Here is a 5,000-nt window from a genome sequence, read left to right as displayed (position 1 = left end):
TTGGACTGGCACTTACCGTACACTACTGATCACCACAATCTGACCTGTCAATCTGAGTGTTGGTGAAATAAAAGTAGGTAACACTTTGTTTTAATGGTTCACTATTACAGTGGATCTACCACATTAAGTACAGTGTAAATACCAGTGTAACAATATTTAATACCATGTCATTCCAGTGTAATGCTTGTTGTTACACTGGTATTACATGGTATTAAATATTGTTACACTGGTTATTACACTGTACCTTATGTGGTAGATCCACTGTCATAGTGAATCATTAAAATAAAGTGTAACCAAAGTATTTATTTAACCGTTTATTTACCTGAGTCCAGGGGACCAAAGGAAATAAACCTTTTTCGTTTTGTGTGAATACTAGAAAACAAGCACACATACCGTAGTATGCATGTTGTGACTGTCTCTGGGTTTATACAGTAGGCCCCCTCTGCCTTCTGCGTACAGTACTTCAAGCTGAGTCACCATTCTTACTTAACCTGTGAGAAGGGTTAAATCCAGAGACTGAACCGTGACAGAGAGAACATGTCAGTGACCATTCCCACACCTAATCTGGAATCAACTCACGTGTTCACTGACCATTCCGGTCGACAGATAACCGTGTCGGTGCCTGTTCCTGCACCTGTGATCTCACACCAACTCACGTGTCCATCTGACCCGATCAGGTATGGGAAAGTTGGTTTGCAATGGGAATCGCATTTTTTTTTTAATTCTCTGCAAATCGTGACGACACCATAAATGTCAGCAGGGTCATCATGTGGGTAAGACGCAGTCACATGCTGTACAGTCAGGGCTCTAAAATAACACCGGCCAACCGGCTGAATGCTGGTGAATTTTCAGTTTGTCTGGTAAAAGACCAACTTACTAGCCACTTTGACCCATTGATGAGTGTGTATTTGGCTATTTATTAACATCAGCTCGCCATTTTGGCTGGTAATGAAAAAAAGTCAATTTAGAGCACTGGGTTCAGTACACAACCCTGTATGACCAGCAGCCGTTCGCTCTTCAGTATTTTAGCTTCCAAACATAACTGGGATGAATTTCTCAAAAGAGAAGTTGTTAGCCTGTTAGCAACTTTGGTAGTTGCCAATGGGAAAATGCATTGAAAACAACAAAGTAGCTAATGTAGTAAGCAACTTTGGTTTCGAGAAATGCACCCCTGGTGCGGGAATGGGCATTAGCACAGTTCTGGCCGGCTTGAAATGAGTGCTGTGGTGTGCTGTGTGTTTATGACAGGTAACAATGATTTACATTATTAGCGAAAGCATTTCTGCCCTCAAGCCATCTTCAGGGCACACTGCCAATAGTTTAAGCGCTAAAACGCATGGTATAAGTGAATAGATGAGTTTAAGCATTTAGAGAGTGTTTTTTTTTGTTTGCTCGCACCAAAGGTTGCATTTTTATTCCGCCAAATTGAGCCTGCCTATCCCTCCCAATACTTGATTTACATTATTGCACTTTTACATTACACTCAGCGGAAGCTGATCCAAAGCGACTTACATCGTTATATTTACAGGGTTTACAAGGTATTGTCTAAAGTCCCTGCAATGTGGGGACACATAGGTGCCCTTCCATGTCTGAAGTTCAGCCAAGGAGTGGGGAGGTGAGGTGTAGGAAGATTTAAGGGTGGGCTTCTTATCTGATCAAAAGGTCACCTCCCTAAGCATTAGGACATTGAACACTCTTCACTTCTAGTGCTTACTGTACTTCAAAAAATATATATAAGTACACTTGCTTTATGGGTGAAAAACCCACTTTAAACTGAATGCTTTGATCCCAAATGCCCCTTTTATGGTCAGCAGCCAGATCTGAAGTGGAATGTGTTTAATGGCACTTAAAGCAAAGTGAATGAAGTGATCTGCACTGAAACAGGAGGTGACATGTCCTTAATCAGGGATTTAGTGATCCAACTGTAAGTGAGCTAAAGAGCAGCAAACGTGGCACGCTCGCTCAGTTAGTACCTGGGCGCCATCGCTGATTAGTCACTCAGTCATGACCTTTTTCTCTCCTTGAACTCACAGGGGAGAGAGAGAGAGATAGAGAGGAGGGTGGTGTATATCTGTATCTTGTATCTTGTGTGTGTGTGTGTGTGTGTGTGTGTGTGTGTGTGTGTGTGTGTGTGTGTGTGTGTGTGTGTGTGTGTGTGTGTGTGTGTGTGTGTGTGTGTGTGTGTGTGTGTGTGTGTGTGTGTGTGTGTGTGTGCGCGCGCGTGTGTGTGTGTGTGCCAGCATGCATGTGTGTGCATGTGGATGAGTGCGTGCATGTGTGTGTGTATGTGAATGCATGCACATGTTTGTGTGCATGTGTACAGTACATGCGTGTCTGTGGGTGTGTTTGTGCGCATGTATGTGTGTGTGTGTGTGTGTGTGTGTGTGTGTGTGTGTGTGTGTGTGTGTGTGTGTGTGTGTGTTCAGCTGCTGATGTCAGCAGATTTCATTCCCTGCCGGCATCTGGTCAGGGAGAAAAAAGAGGGCAGAGACATGAAGAGAAAAGAGAAGAAGAGGAGAAAAAAGAAAGGATATAGAGAGGAAAGATGGAGTGGTAGAATTATTGGACACCAAGGGCCTTTGTTTTGCGTTTAGCATGGAGTGATTCGAAATTGTGTCTTTTTTTGCACTTGGGCATGCAGTAGCACAATTTTCACATATCGTTTTTTGTGTGTGTGTGTGTGTGCCTCTGTGTGCCTTATTTAGCCACTTGGCCATTTAATGAAATAAATAGACATTATGGTGTTGACTTCTCTGTGTGTGTGTGTGTGTGTGTGTGTGTGTGTGTGTGTGTGTGTGTGTGTGTGTGTGTGTGTGTGTGTGTGTGTGTGTGTGTGTGTGTGTGTGTGTGTGTGTGTGTGTGTGTGTGTGTGTGTGTGTGTGTGTGTGTGTGTGTGTGTGTGTGTGTGTGCGTGTGTGTGTGCAGTAACCTCACACTTCCCTGCCTTGGTCCTAAGCATACACACTGTAACACACAAACTGATACACGCACACACTTACGAAGAAGCAAGCGTTTGTGTGTGTGTGTGTGTGTGTGTGTGTGTGTGTGTGTGTGTGCGTGTGCGTGCGTGTGCGTGTATGAATGTGTACATGCACCCGTGCGTATGCGCGTGTGTGTGCCATCTATGCATGTTCACAGCACTTTAACACTAACAATTGATCTAACACCCACACCCATCAGGTCCCAGACTGTCACTGACAGAAGGCGGTCATATACTGGGCCTCCAGTACAGTGCCATACGGCAGTATGGCTTCACACAGTACAGCACACTAGCACACTAACTAACACACCTTTCCAATCTTAACCTTTTCCCGTTTTGTTTTTTGTTTCTTATTTGCCGTTGTCCTGCAGTATTTTGCATTCATTGTGTGTGAGAGTGTGTTATTGTGTGTGTGTGTGTGTGTGTGTGTGTGTGTGTGTGTGTGTGTGTGTGTGTGTGTGTGTGTGTGTGTGTGTGTGTGTGTGTGTGTGTGTGTGTGTGTCTGTGTGTGTCTGTGTGTGTGTCTGTGTGTGTGTCTGTGTCTGTGTCTGTGTCTGTGTGTGTGTGTTATCTTTAGCCTATTTCCTTATTTTCCTTTTTGGTCAAATCAGTCAAACCTCATTGCTGCCAAGTGAACTCTCTCTGAGTTGTGTGTGCATGTCAACAGCCTGTCCTTATTTTGGCCATGTGTTGCATTGAAATGTATAACCTTACCGTTACTCTGACAGCTCTGCCATTTGGTTTGTATGGTGAAACATATGCTGGTCTTACAACATTACACTATTGTTACGCTGTTACCACTCTTTTCCATCAGGGCAGTTCAAGAGCAAGAACTCAATTAAACAATAAAACTCAGTTATAAGTAACGTCACGTCACAGCAGGGGTGTCAAAAAGTAAAAGTAAATGTGTGGTGTAAGTACAACACTAGCCCATGATACTACATAGCTCTTACACCAGCTTTTCCATTGTACCTAATAAGTTGGATAGACTGTGATGTTGCTACTGAAAACACTAAAAAACTAACAAGAACCCACCACAAATTTGATCCAACCAGCGCAAAAGGTAGCTGATTACAGCACACAGGTCTACTGGTTAGTCAAATAAGTTAATTGTGTCGGAAGGAAATTGTGTTTCCTTTTTTTTGCTTTTACTTTTGACACCTCTGTTCCTTGGAAACTCAATCTAAGCAACAGAGCAGCACACAGCTACCCTCTGGTGGACAATGTCATGCTTGCTACACACTCTGTGTGCATTCCAATATGCAACCTTGCGTCCTCCACTTATGTTTGTGGCCTCACGTTTTGCTGATCCTCCGCCTCTGTGGAGAAAACAATTAAGTTTCCCCGCTGTCAGCCAAGCCACAACAATTTTTGAGGGACTATTCTTCATTCACCATCCAGTTTGCAAATGAGAAAATGACTTTAATTGAGCTTTTGCTGATATTCAAATATAATGCTGTTGTCAGTGATGTCATCACAACATATTACATCTGGTACGAGGCCACAAGCACAAGTGTATGATGCAAGGTCACATATTGGAATGCACACACTGTGTTATGCTAGCTACGTGGCTGTTTGCTATAATCCTGACTGATGGCAGTTAATTTTTTTTTGCCCTTTCATTTGCATTTGAATTATGTTAACTTTAGTAACCCTACATGTGCTACATCTTTGACCTTTTGACTGTTGTTTGCAGGTATGTATTGTCATGACCTGGATGAGATGTCTTGCTATATTTTGCTTTGCTACAGTATTTGGTTTAGTGTCAAACATTGAAAGAGTAACTCCGTACAAGAGCTGCTCCTACAATTTTGCAAAGGGATTGCAGTCATAGAGTTCTTAAATTCAATTAATTTCCTAATGCAATATTCATTAGAATATCTATCATCAATCCTACGACAAGAGCATATGACTATAGCTGCTTCAAAGTACTTCAAATAGTAGTGGTCAGTAGTTCCAACCTGAAAAAAAACTAAGTATAGGTTGGAAGTTAAATTCAGTTCTATCTGTATTCTGAGTT

At 42.5% G+C, this 5,000-nt stretch overlaps 1 protein-coding gene across 2 annotated transcripts in view; it reads left to right on the top strand.

The window, feature by feature from the left end:
• wasf1 (WASP family member 1) overlaps positions 1-5,000 on the top strand; it is an 89,941-nt gene that overhangs the window by 78,354 nt on the left and 6,587 nt on the right. The gene's annotated exons all lie outside the window — the stretch shown is intronic.

Source organism: Engraulis encrasicolus, chromosome 18 (assembly GCF_034702125.1).
Source record: "Engraulis encrasicolus isolate BLACKSEA-1 chromosome 18, IST_EnEncr_1.0, whole genome shotgun sequence".
Taxonomy (NCBI): Eukaryota; Metazoa; Chordata; class Actinopteri; order Clupeiformes; family Engraulidae; genus Engraulis; species Engraulis encrasicolus.
The sequence above is the reverse complement of the archived record's forward strand: the minus strand, read 5'-3'. Positions and strand labels throughout refer to the sequence as shown.